The sequence below is a fragment of the Macaca nemestrina genome, chromosome 5 (genome assembly GCF_043159975.1).
Source record: "Macaca nemestrina isolate mMacNem1 chromosome 5, mMacNem.hap1, whole genome shotgun sequence".
NCBI lineage: Eukaryota > Metazoa > Chordata > Mammalia > Primates > Cercopithecidae > Macaca > Macaca nemestrina.
In genome coordinates, this window is record NC_092129.1 from 159849504 (window position 1) to 159866912 (window position 17409).

Below are 17409 nucleotides of genomic sequence, written 5' to 3' on the forward strand. Positions count from 1 at the left end.
TGTAGATATGCACACATATTTGTGTGTGTGTATCAAGTTTAACTGCATGTTCTTCTGGTCAGGAGAAGATGTGTTTACTGCTTCTCTTAGATTGATTGCACCTAACAAATTGTTGAACATGTTACAAGTGCTCAGGAGTTACTTACTGACAGCTTCATTATCATCGTATATCTAATTGAAATGGTATCTTTAGCCCCATTCTTGAAATTTAAAAAAAGCACCCAGAGTCCCACAGCAGTTATGCATTTTCACTTTTTTTTCTGGAACTTAGATCTAGCAACCATTTATAAAAATCTGGGTATGGGAGGGACCCCCAAATTGGAGGAGGAGACTTGGGAGTGGACTTAAACATCTTCATCCTCATTGCTCTTTATGCCAGCTGTTGCATGGCTCCAAAAGGAGTATTTCTAAAGCACCAATCTGATGGAAACATGTACCCACACATTTATTATTTTCTAAATTGATTGCATTACTTGTTATATGCTAAGAATATAAAGATGAATAAGATGTGGTCCCTTCCTTTAAAACTTCGTCTTTAAGGCTCCTTTAAAGTAACATTTAGAATTTAAGTGAGTCAGGGCATTCACAGAGGAGTTAATCAATCCGTATAGTCTGGGTGGTAAGTGCTACCTATGATAGAGACAGATCCGGCATGCTGTGGGATCACCGAAGAGGGAGCTGGTAGCTGAGACCAGACTTGGGAGGCCAAGGTGGGCTTCCTGGAGAAAGGAATGCTTGAGGGTCACTGTGAGCTCATCTTCTGTAGTGGTTCCCTGTCATCCTTGGGCAACATTCCTGAGAGGGGGCTTACAAAGCCTTTTACCTTCTGGCTTCTGCCACCCCAGTTTCGAGCACCAGCGCATACCACACATGTGTGTGTACATATACATGTGTGTACACACATTCACACACACGCTCACCAAATGCATCGGTTAAAGAGCACTGAGCAGATCATATTAGGAATGACTAATGACTCCATTTTCATTACCTTCTGTAAAAGAATACCCTTGCTCTCTCTCATTGTTCAAGTCATGCTTCAACACATTGGAGTCATTTTTCAGTTCTCAACTTTCCAAGGAAAATGTGCTGGCAAAGGTTGACTTTGGTTAAATCCAATGTCTTTTTACAACTTCGTCTTATTTGGCCTCTTTGTCCCATGAAAGTGGCATTCTCAACACTTGAGTAATCTTAGATAAGTTACTTAAATGATCTTTGCCTCTATTTCCTCAGTTATAAAATTAGATAATAATAGTATTATTATCATAGAATACCTGGTACAAAGCAAACACTGTAAAGTGTTATTCTTTAGCTCTCTGATCACTCTCTTTTAAAAGGGTTCTTTCTCTTTCTTTCTTTCTTTCTTTCTTTCTTTCTTTCTTTCTTTCTTTCTTTCTTTCTTTCTTTCTTTCTTTCTTTCTTTCTTTCTTTCTTTTTCTTTCTCTTTCTTTTCTTTTCTTTCTTCCCTCCCTTCCTTCCTTCCTTCCTTCTTTCCTTCTCTTTCTCTCTCTTTTTCTTTCTCCCTTCCTTCCTTTTCTTTTCCTTCCTTTCCTATCTTCCTTCCTCCCTCCCTCCCTCCCTTCATTCCTTCCTTCCATGGGGTCTGACTGTCACCCAGGTTGGAGTGCAGTGGCGCCATCTTGGCTCACTGCATCCCCTGCCTCCCAGGCTCAAGCGATCCTCCCACTTCAGCCTCCCAACTGGCTGAGACTACAGGCACACACCACCACACCTGGCTAATTTTTTGTGTTTTTGGTAAGAGAGGGGGTCTCACTGTGTTACCCAGGCTAATCTTAAACTCCTGAGCACAAGCGATCCTCCTCTTGGCCTCCCAAAGTGCTGGGATTACAGGTTTGAGCCACTGCACCCAACAAAAAGTTATTTCTGTATTGGAACTTTGACAGCCATCTTTGATTTGCTTTCTATCTCTCTGTCTTCTCAGCCTCCTTCATAGACTCTAGTTTATTCTGCCTCCCCTTAAATGTTAAGGTGTCAGAGTTTGCTCCCTGACTTCTCAGGCTGACGCTGTGATCCATCCTGATGGCTCCACTGACTCCCACATTTCCCCAGTACAGCTCAAATCCAAACTGTTTTCAGAGTAGTTATTCTACAGTTCAAACCTCAGCACCTTTCTCCTCTGCTTAAAACCTTGCCAGGGGGGCTGAGTGCCATGGCTCACATCTGTAACCCAGTACTTTGGGAGGCCAAGGTGGGCAGATCGCTTGAGTCCAGGAGTTCAAAACCAGCCTGGGCAACATGGGGAGACCCCTGTCTCTACAAAAAATAAAGCAACAAACAAAGAACAACCCCTGCCAGACACTCCCCTTTTCAGGACCAAACTCCTTTACTTGGTTGACAACTCTTCTTCCACCAACCCCACCCTGCAGGCCTTACCTCTCATGACCTCCTCCCCTTACTTTCGTTGCTTCACACCTCAGGAACCCTTTGTAGTTCCTCACATGTGCCTCACCAAGTGCACAACCTATAACCTGCATGGCCTTGCTTATCCTGCTGTTTCTTTCACACCAGCGTTGGTATTCTCTCCTCTCATGTCTTTACCTTAGGTGTTTAACAGCTTTGTCCTCTGTACACCATTGTGCCCCAGGCAGATGTCTATTAGACCATGAGAACACAGTGTGCCCAGTTGTATACATAGCCATTTCCGTGAAGAGCAGGGCTCTGATTCTTTGTATCTTTAAAGCCTAAGGAGCAGTGGTAGTGGTTGGTACAGAGTTGGTGCTCAGAGAATGAACAGCTGAATGAATGAATGAATGAATGGATGGATGGATGGATGGGTGAATGAATGAATGAATGAATGAATGAATGAATGAACTGATGAAAGTGTTTATAAATTGCAAAGCTGGATAGAGAGCCCATTCCCAGTGAACTCTGGTGATGCCAGTTTTACACCACCTCTGACTGTCAGGGAGAAACTTTCCTGAATCTTCCTTTTTTTTTTTTTCTGTCTTAAGAGGTTTGGCGAGAATCTGTGCACCTGGTGGACATCTGCAGTTGATCCAGATTGTCACAATCCTCAGTGTTAAGTGAAAGATCAAGGATGAGGTCAAGGTCATTAAAAATAGCAACTCTCACTTTTATTTCCCATTGATGGGAAAGCTAAGCACATGAAGTTTAAGAACGGTTTGACCTCTTAAGCCCTTTCAAATATGTAGTGGTCATAGCCATCTGCTGTCTGCATCAATTGTACTTTTCTTTGTAAGTACCATTTTGGTGGTTATACTGGCAAATGTGGCAACTGTTGTTAGCTGCAGATCCTCAGACACGTGATAATTTATAAAGAGAGTGGTTGGCATGATCCTTATCCAATGCCATTTATGGCTTATTTTGATAAGCTAAGAAATTCAGAGAGGTAAGGCAGATGTGCAGAAAAATTTACATGGATTGTTTACTTAATATAGAATTTTCTTTTGGGGGTTATCTGTCATTTATGCATCCATTCAGTTATTCATTTGCCAGTGTGTTCCACCTCCGACAATTCAAAGGCCTTTCCAAAGTTAAGGTAAAATTGTCGCAACTTGTATGAGTCTCACAAAATAGATAACCAGGGAAAGTGAGAGTGTGTGCTCAATACACAAAATATGACTTTCTGGATGCTGTTTCAAGCAGGAACCACAAAGCGCTCTTCGTGTGTGCATAGAGTTCGCCTCGCTCGCTCATGTACAGAAGTGCCAGCCTCTCCTAGGTGTCCTTTGTGACCACACCATAAAATTGCACGTGGTTTCATCATCTAGTTTTAAAATGTGCAGCTTAAAATGTACTTAAGAAGAATGTGTAGTACATTTAAATGTAAAATTGGACTGTGTGAATATTCTTAGAATTGTATTCATAATGAAGTCAATTCAGGTAGGCACAGTTTCAATGATATTATGAGCTCCATCTTAATAGCTTTTTCCAAAAGTTTTCTGATAGAGGTTTGCCTTGTTCCATTTAAACCCAGCTGTGGAATTCATTATTGTGTGCTAAATTCATTTGGCCACTGACTTTCCGAAAAGGAGAAAATCAGGTTTTTTATACACACATACCCATACAGGAGTATACACTTTAATTAGTCTTTTTTTCTTAAAAGTTCATCTATTTGCTGAAAAAGGAAATATACTGCTTAGAAAAGGAAAATATATTCAAATAAGCAAATATGATTGAAAATAATAATGGCTTTAGTGATAATAGGACTTTATAACTTCTCCATTTAAATAGTTATTCAATTCTTGCTTGTTTTTATTTTGTGTTGTAGCATATTCTATTGCCTTATGAATACGCTATTATAGCTGTAGCTCAACTTTTTAGTATATTCTTATTTTTAGCTTTCATTTTAATGAAAAATAATATACATAAGCTTTAGGAACATCTAAGGAAAACAGATGGCTTTTCAGACTTTCTTTACCCTGAAATTAAACTTCATGCTTTTAACTTTTGAACTAAGAATAAAAAAAAGTTATAGATGTTCTCATACTGTGTATTAGTGCATGTTATACCCATATCCCACATTAACATTTTTATTTCCACTGAGATTTCTGATATAATCAGGTATTAAACCTGTGGTTATTTTGGCAATTATGCCTTTTACGGAAGGATTCCAACAGCTAAACCCTAAGTTAGGAAAAAAGAATATAATTTGACTTCATCTGGAAAAAAAATTATCCTAAAAGATGGTTAGAAGATTCAATAATAGTTTACAGTTTTTAAAGAAAAGCTCACAGGTAAAGTTCTTGACTGTTCATTCATAAGCAAAAAACATGAAGCTTTTTTCTTTCTCCAAAGTCTCTTCAGGGCTCACACTAGACGCAAACTCATCACACCTATGTCCTATGCCTGAGTTGCCTTTTGTAAATTGATGGCTCTCTGTTCTCTCCTGTTCCTCCAAAGTTTAATTTGTACACTGCCCTACAATTGTGATTTATTTTAAAGAATATTCTCTAGTCTTTTTGTCTCACCTTTTCCCCAGATGAGCTCGAGGCTACTCACCCTCATTTGCCCACCCCACTCCCCACCCAGACCTACTATTTCCATTTTTAACTTTTGAATTTGCTTCTTCTCATCCATGACTTCAGAAACAGCCTAAAAATTCAAAGTAACATAGCTTTCTCCTATGACTCTTTAAACATTTGTTCAGATTTGGTCTAATTGGTGTACTTAGCAGTTGAGTGCCTTAGTAGTGGTGATGCTTCCTCCAAGGTTCTGTAGATAATGATGGGTGTAATAAAAGGCATCATGGAGGGAGAAGCTTGGGCCTTGGTCCCGGCTCAGCCACTTCCTGCCTATGCCACCTTAGGCATGTTATTTAAACTTCAAGTTCCTTATCCATAAAGTAGGCTAAAAATACCTACTTCACAGGGTAATTGTGAGGCAAGGACTTAGCACATAGTAGACATTCTGAAAACAAAAACAAAAACAAAACTAGGTTGCTTTCCCTGTCCTAACTCCATATGGAGCGCGGTATGTAACCTGACCATGTTGTGTATGATGAGCTCTTGGGGGAAGCGGATATGAAACAGTGTCTTCTCTCTGTAGCAACATCTAAATTGTCATGTGCTACTGTTAGGGTACAGAGGGTAAGTGTAAAAACTTGAGAGATGTGAAAGACTTCTGGGGAGGCGGCCATCACGTTGTGTCTTGAAGGGAAAAATGTGGCCGTGAGGAGATTGTGTGAGTGGAGGTGCAGAGGTGAGAAGGAGCTCTGGGGTTAGAGAAGAGGAGGATGGGCAAGTGAGCAGACATCACGAGTCCCTTTGGGGTTGAGAGGTCTAGCTGCAGAGCTGTGGGATGTGTTGTTAAGGCTGAAGTGAGGCCAAATTCTGATGTTCTCAGAAGTCGGGCAGAGGAATTTAGATATGACATAGAACATAACAAGGAGCTAAAATTCAGGTAACCAAGGTGCCCTCTTAAGTGAATTATCCTTTAGGATGATGAAGAGAGAAGGTCTGTACCCCTTTTGTTTTTTCCAGTGTAGCTGATATGGCTTGGCTCTGTGTCCCCACCCAAGTCTCCTCTCAAATTGTCATCCCCACGAGGTGACTGGATCATGGGGGCAGTTTCTGCATACTGTTCTCATGACAGTGAGGGAGTTCTAATGAGATCTGATCATTTAAAAGTGACAGTTTCCCCTGCGTACGCTCTCACTCTCTCTCTTGCTCCTGTCACTGTGTAAGATGTGGCTTGCTTCCCCTTTGCTTTCTGCCATGATTGTAAGTTTTCTGAGGCCTCCCCAGCCATGTGGACCTCTGAGTAAATTAAACCTCTTTTCTTCTTTATAAATTACCTAGTCTCAGGCAGTTCTTTATAGCAGTGTGAAAACAGACTAATGTAGTCGTGAAGTGGTTTTTCAGCTTTCTGACTGTGACCCATAATATGATAAAAATTTATATCCTGATCCGGGATACCCACATATACTGTATTTGATTCACGAAATAAAAATTTTGTGAAATGATAGTTACCCTTCCAGGGCTGACTGCATAATTTGTGGGGTGCAGAGCAAGATGAAGACATAGGACCTCATGTTCAAAAAGTAGGAAAGAATGCTGCTAAGCGTAGTTAAATATATCTATCCATTTCTTCTCCCCTTTTTGACCTGTCATGGTTTTGTTTTGTTGTTGTTGTTAGTTTATTTGCTACTTACTGTTCTGAGTAAATAAAAATTTAAAATTTCCATTAATACTAATTTTACTATTTTTATTGTGCAATGCCAATTTTAAGTGCAAAACATAAGAGCATGAAATCAATGAAATTACACAATTGGTATTTCTTACTTTGTACCTGCATATGCATCTTGTTCTTATTAGAAGAATGGAAATACTGTACAAAGCTAACTCAAGTGTTTTTATTTTACTTCTTGATATGTATACATTCTACCAACCCTCTTTACCTTAGGCTTACTGTTGAGTAAGGACTGAAGAAAAGGAGCGATGGGTTGCCTTATATTTCACTTTCCTTCTATTTTGTCATTTTCAGTGTAAGTGGTTGGCCAATATAAGTAAGAAAGAAAGAACAGGACAGAATTATCCTTGGTCATTTTTATTTCTTAGAATGCCATTGCTTCCTTTCCTCCTTGGAAGCAAGTTCTGGTTTTGAAAGAAAGTGTGGCCTCTAGGGGTTGTCAGCACCCTCTTACTCCTTCACCCTTTGTTCAGATGCTGACCTAACACGCTTGCTTGGTAACCACGAATATACACATTGCACCCCTGTCTTTTCATGAGCCTGCTCCAGTTTTTCATTGAACTTCACTTACAAAGCACAAGTTCAAGGATAAAATGATTAAGAATTTCAAGGTGGTTGGTGATAGTAGAGCATTAAATCAGTGGGTAGGACCCTTCAGAGCAGGGCCCTGTGTGACTGCACAGGTCATATACCCACACAGCCAAGCCGGGTACTGCATTTGATTTTCTGTTGTCTTCTATTTTATTAAAAATAACCCCACTAGTTGCACCCCATTAAATTGATGTTACCATCTACTAATGGGTCATAGTTGGCAGTTTAGAAAACACTGGTAAATTAATGAAATGCATGGGCTCCTGTGTCAGGCAGCTATATTAGAGTTCTACTTCCACCACTTGCTGCCTGTGAACTTGAGAATATCTCCGTTTCTCATGTGTAAAATGCAGGTTCTAGTAATTACTTCATAAAGTTATTATGGGAACTAAATTATTAAATACATGTGATATGCTTAGAGCGGTGTTTATTATACAATAAATATCCTGTAAGTATTAGTTAATCATCATTATTATTAATTTATATCTTGCTGTAGGTAAATGTTGAAGAAAAAAATGTTTCTTGACTATATCAGCATTCCCACTTAACCTAAAACAGGTATTTCCTTAAGTTTACCAACATCTGTGTTTTCTTGTGTCTGGAAGTATATAAAATATAATAACCAAATGAAAGTTTTTTTTTTTTTCACACCTAGTAAAAGCTACCCACTGAGCTCCCTAGGGCAGTGCATATTTATTTATATGTGCATCCAAAAGTTGTCAAGGTCCTCTTAGAGTCGCACTGCCCTCTGGGGGCTCCCATGCACTGTCAACCACATGGCTTAGGTAGTATATGGAGTCTCATTTTCATCCTGAGCATAGTAGTTTTTTTTTTTTTAATTTATTTATTATTATTATACTTTAAGTTCTAGGGTACATGTGCATAACATGCAGGTTTGTTACATATGTATACTTGTGCCATGTTGGTGTGCTGCACCCATCAACTCATCAGCACCCATCAACTCGTCATTTACATCAGGTATAACTCCCAATGCAATCCCTCCCCCCTCCCCCCTCCCCATGATAGGCCCCGGTGTGTGATGTTCCCCTTCCTGAGTCCAAGTGATCTCATTGTTCAGTTCCCACCTTTGAGTGAGAACATGCAGTGTTTGGTTTTCTGTTCTTGTGATAGTTTGCTAAGAATGATGGTTTCCAGCTGCATCCATGTCCCTACAAAGGACACAAACTCATCCTTTTTTATGGCTGCATAGTATTCCATGGTGTATATGTGCCACATTTTCTTAATCCAATCTGTCACTGATGGACATTTGGGTTGATTCCAAGTCTTTGCTATTGTGAATAGTGCCGCAATAAACATACGTGTGCATGTGTCTTTATAGCAGCATGATTTATAATCCTTTGGGTATGTAATGGGATGGCAGTAATGGGATGGCTGGGTCATATGGTACATCTAGTTCTAGATCCTTGAGGAATCGCCATACTGTTTTCCATAATGGTTGAACTAGTTTACAATCCCACCAACAGTGTAAAAGTGTTCCTATTTCTCCACATCCTCTCCAGCACCTGTTGTTTCCTGACTTTTTAATGATCGCCATTCTAACTGGTGTGAGATGGCCATACTGCCCAAGGTAATTTATAGATTCAATGCCATCCCCATCAAGCTACCAATGAGTTTCTTCACAGAATTGGAAAAAACTGCTTTAAAGTTCATATGGAACCAAAAAAGAGCCCGCATCTCCAAGACAATCCTAAGTCAAAAGAACAAAGCTGGAGGCATCACGCTACCTGACTTCAAACTATACTACAAGGCTACAGTAACCAAAACAACATGGTACTGGTACCAAAACAGAGATATAGACCAATGGAACAGAACAGAGTCCTCAGAAATAATACCACACATCTACAGCCATCTGATCTTTGACAAACCTGAGAGAAACAAGAAATGGGGAAAGGATTCCCTATTTAATAAATGGTGCTGGGAAAATTGGCTAGCCATAAGTAGAAAGCTGAAACTGGATCCTTTCCTTACTCCTTATATGAAAATTAATTCAAGATGGATTAGAGACTTAAATGTTAGACCTAATACCATAAAAATCCTAGAAGAAAACCTAGGTAGTACCATTCAGGACATAGGCATGGGCCAAGACTTCATGTCTAAAACACCAAAAGCAACGGCAGCAAAAGCCAAAATTGACAAATGGGACCTAATTAAACTAAAGAGCTTCTGCACAGCAAAAGAAACTACCATCAGAGTGAACAGGCAACCTACAGAATGGGAGAAAATTTTTGCAATCTACTAATCTGACAAAGGGCTAATATCCAGAACCTACAAAGAACTCAAACAAATTTACAAGAAAAAGACAAACAACCCCATCAAAAAGTGGGCAAAGGATATGAACAGACATTTCTCAAAAGAAGACATTCATACAGCCAACAGACACATGAAAAAATGCTCATCATCACTGGCCATCAGAGAAATGCAAATGAAAGTTAATTCAACTGCACTTAATGCAATGGAAATATGTTAAAAATTATAGTTCAATAAGAAATCCATTGAAAGACTACTTTTATTTCTGTTCCTCCTACCAGATTAAAACAAGTAGATAATTAGTATTTCATAATTATCAGTTAAGAAAGAAGCAAGAATATCTGGAAGATATCATCTGTTGAACTTAAGAAGCCAGAATTATTCCTTTTCAAATGAAATTATTTGATGTACCCCAATCATAGGTTAAAATGCTTGAGAGGAATGTTTTCTATCTTTTCTTTTTTTCCCAAAGGTTATATTTTTATTTATTTTTAAAATAGGCTGGATGCAGTGGCTCAGGCCTGTAATCCCAGCACTTTGGGAGGTTGAGGTAGGCAGATTACTTGAGCCCAGGAGTTCAAGACCAGCCTGGGCAACGTAGGGAGACGTTGTCTCTACAAAAAGCAAAAGAAATTAGTCAGGTGTGATGAGGCATGCCTGTAGTCCCAGCTATTCAGGAGGCTGAGATGGGAGGATGGAGGCAGGAGGTCAAGATTGCAGTGAGCTATGACTGTGCTACTGCGCTCAAGCCCTGGTGACAGAGTAAGACCCTGTACCAGAAAAAAAATAAAAGAAAATTGACAGATAAAATGGTATGTATTTTACCTTGTCTAAAGTACGGCGTACATACATTGTTATTATAGATTGAGAGCAAATCTACAAGTCATGACACGAAATGAAAAGGACACAGAATCTGATGGATGCTCAATCAATATCTGTTGTTGGAGCAACCTTAATCCAAGTGAAAAAAATGCCAGCTGGTTTGTTTTGATCTATTTTGAATCTTCTTCCTTGATAATTTTATAATAAATAGTATGATTTTATGGCTCATTTGAATATTTCCTGTCGCTAATTGAAGCTACTGAGATCTCTTTTCCCATTGATTTGATATTTCATGTTTGATTCTCTCAAATTGGGCACTAAATTAACATAGTCATTTTATATCTGAGTATAAAAGTTGGGTTTGTGTCAGTTGCTGATATATGGGCATATTTGCGTTAGGTCATCATCTTAAAATGGAGTCCAATAGAATTGCTTAAATGGGCTTATCTTAGGCTGTTTAAATACAATTTGGAACATGATAGATATTGCAGGAAAATGTATCTTATGGAAAATTTGTTTTTATCTGCCTTTTATTGGCAGCAGTTACTTGAATTGCAGACTTTATGCATAGTCAAAACAGATATGCTAAACTGAGTACATTATAACTTCTATTTTATGTTAAGATGGAAGATTAACCACCAATTAAAGTTATTATATCTTGAGCAAGGTATTGACTCTGATAAAAATTTATCATCCCCTTCAAACATTACTATGGAGCAGATATAAACACCTTAAATGCTAAGATTCAAGAGATCTCACTTTGACTGTTTAAAGCAAGTCGAAGCATACTAATCTGTAAAATGCTAAAACAGTTAAATTGAAAACACCCTCACTCAGATTTAATGAGCAATTCAGGCATATTACCTGTGCCAATTAGATTAAGTGAAAAATAATCCAATCCCTTTATTCAGGATGACTGATTTGCACTGATTTGCACATTTACACCATAAACCACTTTACCTTGAGTGAGAACCACAGTTTACAGAATCACTAGCACTTGTCTGAGAATTAGATTGGCTTTGAAAGTGGTTGATACTTGCTTTATACTTATAGTAAAACGTATTATTTCTAGTAGTTGAATGTTGGAGCCTTGGATTATCAAAAATGGTACTCAGTAATAACTGGGATTAATAACTTTTGAAAACACGTATCTAGTCCATTTTGATTTTCATATTTGAGCTAGGTATCGAATCCTTTATATATTTGTATGTAATTTGGAAATAAATATTTAGAGAATGATTTCAGTCTTCTATCTTAGGTTTATTAACTGAAGATTTTAGAAAATTTACAATCTTGATTTCTCTTTTGCTATTTTTTTTAAGCTTCTTTGTATGAATTTTTAGGAAGCCTTCTGAAGCTCAGGAGGTTTTTATGTTTCTGTCTGAAATGATTGCTAATGATCATCGTCAATGGAATGTTTTCATTCAGGTGTGTAAGTAGAAGGTATCTTGTTGCCTGGATGTGTGCTGCTCTGCAGGTTTCTCACTTTCTTCTCCTTCCTCCCAGCCCCTGACCTCCTGCAATGGATTCCTATGTTGTAATTCGTTTTGGTATTTTAGCTAAGGTTCAAACTCTAATAAATATCTGCATAGCAAGAGTGATTGGTGTATTCATGAAGTACAATTCTAGTTACATTAATATTGTCAAATGAAGATGATCTCTATCAGTTTAACTTGGCCATGAGTGAATGGGAATTGTTTAAGTTTCTGCACAAATGTTTGCATTTCATGAGACATGCTTGTGCATTGGAGACAGAGGTTTAGCAAAAGCTTTATGGTGCTGACATCTGTGATAAAGGCAGGAGTCAGAAGAGATGGGATTTAATCCCCTTTCATCCCTGACTGTCTTGATGGCCTCAGGCCTCTGAGTTAGGTTGACAGGACTATGGTGTCTCTTTACTTCACAGCCAATCATCTTGAAAGAGTTGTCTGTACTGCTTGTCTTCACTACTTCACCTCTTTTTTATACCACACCCCAATGTAATCTGACTTTCATACTCTACTATAATTACTGTTACTTAGATGACCAGATCAAGGGGATTCCAAATGGCAGGACACTTTAATACTGATTATTCCTTTGGCGTTGACTTCCACTTTCCCACATCTTCCTTGACAGCTTACTCTTTTTTTCCCCCCGTGTTACCTTTTACTATTTCTTTTCGATCTTTGTTTCTCTTCTGCCCATCCCTTACATATTGTTTCCTATAACTCTGTCCCTAACCATTTTCTATTTTCATCCCAAGTTCTGAAACCCATGACTTTATCGATGGTGTTCTGACCATTCCCAAGTGTAGATCTTTATCTTGGAACTTTGTTCTAATTAACAGACTTATATTTCTAGCCCCACTTGCTGGACATTTCTATCAGTATGCTTAACAGAGGGCTCAAACCAATATATCAAAATCAGACCCCATCACCTCCTTTCTAACCACCTCCAACCCCTTCCTTCTCTTGTCTGGTCAGTCTTGATGAATAGCACTGTTAACCATGTAGACAACCAAGCCATAAACCTGAGAGTCCTTCTTCAGCTCCTCTATTTCCGTCAACTCCCAAGTCCTGGCAGTCATGGAGTCCTGTCAGTACGAGTATTCAATGTCTCTTGTTGCGTTCTGTTAATCCTTCCGGCATTGCCTTTGTCCAGGACCTGTGGTGTGCAGAGCAGTGCTGAGATCCCTCCAAACAGTGCTGCCCCCTCAGCCAGGACTGGTGCTGATGTAGACTCCTGTGCTTCAGAACGTCCTGACCCATTACGGCGTGCTTTGTTTCCCATTTCATTGCTTTGAAATCTCCTGGCTACCAGCCTCACTGATCTCCAATTTTAATATATGTTGCCTTTGGTAGCTTCAGTGTGACCCACGTTTCAGGTGTTCTTTTCTACAGTCTTGTCTGGTCTCACTCTGCTATGATATCTCCACCTCAGCAATATCAATCCTAGGTGGCCGTGGGTGATAATACTTTCCATGATCTCCCCCTCCACATAGCCTGTCATGAATCCTCACCTGCTTCTGTCCATGCAACTCTATTTCCAGGACGCTCCCTCAGCCCTGTGCACCCCACTCCATGTTTAAAGTCCCTAAGTTGCTCTTCATTATGTTCACGATCAAGTTCAAATTCTTGGTCACATCAGACAGCCTTATACCCTGCCACTCCTTAGCCCTACAGCCTTGCTGCAGCCACACGGATCTGCCTGCAGTTCTTGGAATACAACCTGCAATGCCTCCAAGCCTTTGCATATGCTGATTTTTCTGTCCAGAATCTCTTCCTCTGCTCCTTAATGACTAACTTATCTTGTTTTTTGATTTGTAGCTTCTGTCTCTCTCAGCCTTCATTGACTGTTCTCATCTCCCCACTTTTTTCTTTCCTACTTTATGCACTATCTTAACAGCTTATGTAAGCTTGCATGCTATGCTTTTCATTGTGTGCATTGATTTTTCCATGTAACTTCCCCTGGTAGATAATGCGTATCCTGAGGTCAGTGCCTTGTTCATCTTTCTGTGGCTGGTGTCCAGCATATGTCTGAGCATGAGGAAGCTCAGTAAATGTTGCATAATAAGGAAGTAGTGAACACAGAATTTTAAAGGAATTTAAAACAGTACTATGTGTTTTCGTTACAGGAAGATACTTCATTTGTTATGATGATAGATCTAGAGTATAGAAGTATGGCTAACTCTTCTGATACAAGGTCATTTGCAGGAAGCTGGACCAACCAGAATTAAGAACAGAAATTGTTTTAGACATGAAGTCTTTGCCCATGCCTATGTCCTGAATGGTACTACCTAGGTTTTCTTCTAGGATTTTTATGGTATTAGGTCTAACATTTAAGTCTCTAATCCATCTTGAATTAATTTTCATATAGGGAGTAAGGAAAGGATCCAGTTTCAGCTTTCTACTTATGGCTAGCCAATTTTCCCAGCACCATTTATTAAATAGGGAATCCTTTCCCCATTTCTTGTTTCTCTCAGGTTTGTCAAAGATCAGATGGCTGTAGATGTGTAGTATTATTTCTGAGGACTCTGTTCTGTTCCATTGGTCTATATCTCTGTTTTGGTACCAGTACCATGTTGTTTTGGTTACTGTAGCCTTGTAGTATAGTTTGAAGTCAGGTAGCGTGATGCCTCCACCAAAAGCAATGGCAGCAAAAGCCAAAATTGACAAATGGGATCTAATTAAACTAAAGAGCTTCTGCACAGCAAAAGAAACTACCATCAGAATGAACAGGCAACCTACAGAATGGGAGAAAATTTTTGCAATCTACTCATCTGACAAAGGGCTAATATCTAGAACCTACAAAGAACTCAAACAAATTTACAAGAAAAAAACAAACAACCCCATCAAAAAGTGGGCAAAGGATATGAACAGACATTTCTCAAAAGACAACATTCATACAGCCAACAGACACATGAAAAAATGCTCATCATCACTGGCCATCAGAGAAATGCAAATCAAAACCACAAGGAGATACCATCTCACACCAGTTAGAATGGTGATCATTAAAAAGTCAGGAAACAACAGGTGCTGGAGAGGATGTGGAGAAATAGGAACACTTTTACACTGTTGGTGGGATTGTAAACTAGTTCAACCATTATGGAAAACAGTGTGGCGATTCCTCAAGGATCTAGAACTAGATGTACCATATGACCCAGTCATCCCATTACTGGGTATATACCCAAAGGATTATAAATCATGCTGCTATAAAGACACATGCACACGTATGTTTATTGCGGCACTATTCACAATAGCAAAGACTTGGAATCAACCCAAATGTCCATCAGTGACAGACTGGATTAAGAAAATGTGGCACATATACACCATGGAATACTATGCAACCATAAAAAAGGATGAGTTTGTGTCCTTTGTAGGGACATGGATGCAGCTGGAAACCATCATTCTTAGCAAACTATCACAAGAACAGAAAACCAAACACCGCATGTTCTCACTCAAAGGTGGGAACTGAACAATGAGATCACTTGGACTCAGGAAGGGGAACATCACACACCGGGGCCTATCATGGGGAGGGGGGAGGAGGGAGGGATTACACTGGGAGTTATACCTGATGTAAATGACGAGTTGATGGGTGCTGACGAGTTGATGGGTGCAGCACACCAACATGGCACAAGTATACATATGTAACAAACCTGCACGTTATGCACATGTACCCTAGAACTTAAAGTATAATAATAATAATAAATAAATAAATAAAAATAAAGCTTTCTATATTTTAGAAGAAAAAAAAAACAACAGAAATTGTGATTTTTAGGCCAAATAAGTAACTCCAAGTCACTGGGGTGGAAAAAGGAACAATTCAATTATTCTGATGAACTAAAACTAATTTGGAGTGTAATTTTTATAAGGATGCAAAATTAGAAATGAAGAATTAAAGCTATATATACTTGTTGGTTTAGGTAAACCTACTCAGAGGTACTTAATTATTTTCAGTCCCACTTATTGGATATAGACTTTAGAAATCATATCAAAATTTATATAGATTAGGAAATAAGCATGAATTATACATATTATAAACATGTGCTTTATTCTTTGTCCTCTGAATATTTCTGATTTTCATGAAAATCTGAAATATCTGTATCTAAAAATAATAATATAGAAGTGTAGGAATAAGAACAAAATTACCTGTGATCTCGGAAATCAATGATAATAATCCTACTTTTGTTTTCTGTCTACACTTAGAATATTTTGCTACACTTATTTAAAGTTAAGATTAAATAACTGGTGATGAAAATCAATTCTATGCAAATAGTTAATAGTCAAATGTATACATCAATTGCATAACAGATGAGATTTAATACCCTGAAATGGGAGTTGGAGAGTAGAAAGAAGCCAGATATTTCAAACTGCAGTTAAGAACATTTAGCCCATATAAATGTGTGGATAAAATTATTTTTATGTAATATTAAAAATTGCCAAAGAAAAATATGACTTGCGATATTCTTGTTTCTGTAAAGCATTTCCATTTGAGCTGATGGGACATAATAAGACATGTGGAGAAGATTAGTGATTAAAAAACATTTGGACATTTGGGTTGTATTACTGTGTTCAATTAGAGTCACTCAGAACATCAGCTCTCATTTGATTAGTTTTTCAATCTTCCTTATGATGATTTTTTTTATATTTAATTCAGAAAGGTGGTGCAAAGAGGGATGAAAAGGGGGATATTATTTAAGTTGTGACAGTGATACCAGGAGAGTTGGCTAACACCCTTTCATAAGGAAGTGTTATCACATGTGAACCTGCTCTTCCTCTCTACCTCATTACTTGCTAAGCTTCATATAGACCCTATCCTTCTGGAAATGTTTTCTTTAATTTTCAACAAGATGCTGTGATGACAACAATCTGTATCTGTAAAAAGTTGTATAAAAATTCAATATATTTCACATGTGAGTGTAGTGCACATTAACACTAAGCTAATGGAAATTATTTTTATATCACCTTCTTACCAGTTTTTTTTTTTTTTTTTTTTTTTTGAGACGGAGTCTCGCTCTGCCACCCAGGCTGGAGTGCAGTGGCCGGATCTCAGCTCACTGCAGGCTCCGCCTCCCGGGTTCACGCAATTCTCCTGCCTCAGCCTCCCCAGTAGCTGGGACTACAGGCACCCGCCACCTCGCCCGGCTAGTTTTTTGTATTTTTTAGTAGAGACGGGGTTTCACCGTGTCAGCCAGGATGGTCTCGATCTCCTGACCTCGTGATCCGCCCGCCTCGGCCTCCCAAAGTGCTGGGATTACAGGCTTGAGCCACCGCGCCCTGCCTTCTTACCAGTTTTAATTTTAATTCTGCCTCTGGTGACTGAGGTGACACATAAAGAGTATTGCCTTATAAATAGATTGACTTTTTTTATTCTTAGGATATTATTTTATATATTAAATGTCATAAACTCCTTCTTCCCCACATTTTTTTTTGGCCAGTGCCATGCTGGTTTTAATGAGCTACTTTAAAAAATTAACACTTTGTTTTAAAATTCACTCAACATTGTTACTATTATAGGTAGTCTTAGTGATAAATCCTAGTGAAAGAGCTTCTAGTTAACAGATACCTAAGATTTTTATAT

At 38.7% G+C, this 17409-nt stretch overlaps 1 protein-coding gene and 1 long non-coding RNA gene across 11 annotated transcripts in view; one reads left to right on the forward strand and one right to left on the reverse strand.

Moving 5' to 3' along the window:
* Positions 1 to 5204, reverse strand: part of LOC105482534 (uncharacterized) — a 67348-nt gene extending 62144 nt beyond the window's left edge. For 4 of the 5 annotated variants that reach the window (XR_011623974.1, XR_011623971.1, XR_011623972.1 and 1 more), the window contains exon 1: positions 5017 to 5204. This is a non-coding gene — a long non-coding RNA (uncharacterized lncRNA). Of the gene's footprint in view, positions 1 to 4713; positions 4836 to 5016 lie in introns of those variants that run through there. The other variant, XR_011623973.1, reaches the window with a different exon arrangement.
* The window catches only part of LOC105482535 (doublecortin domain containing 2), a 195422-nt gene that overhangs the window by 133694 nt on the left and 44319 nt on the right, over positions 1 to 17409 (forward strand). The gene's annotated exons all lie outside the window — the stretch shown is intronic.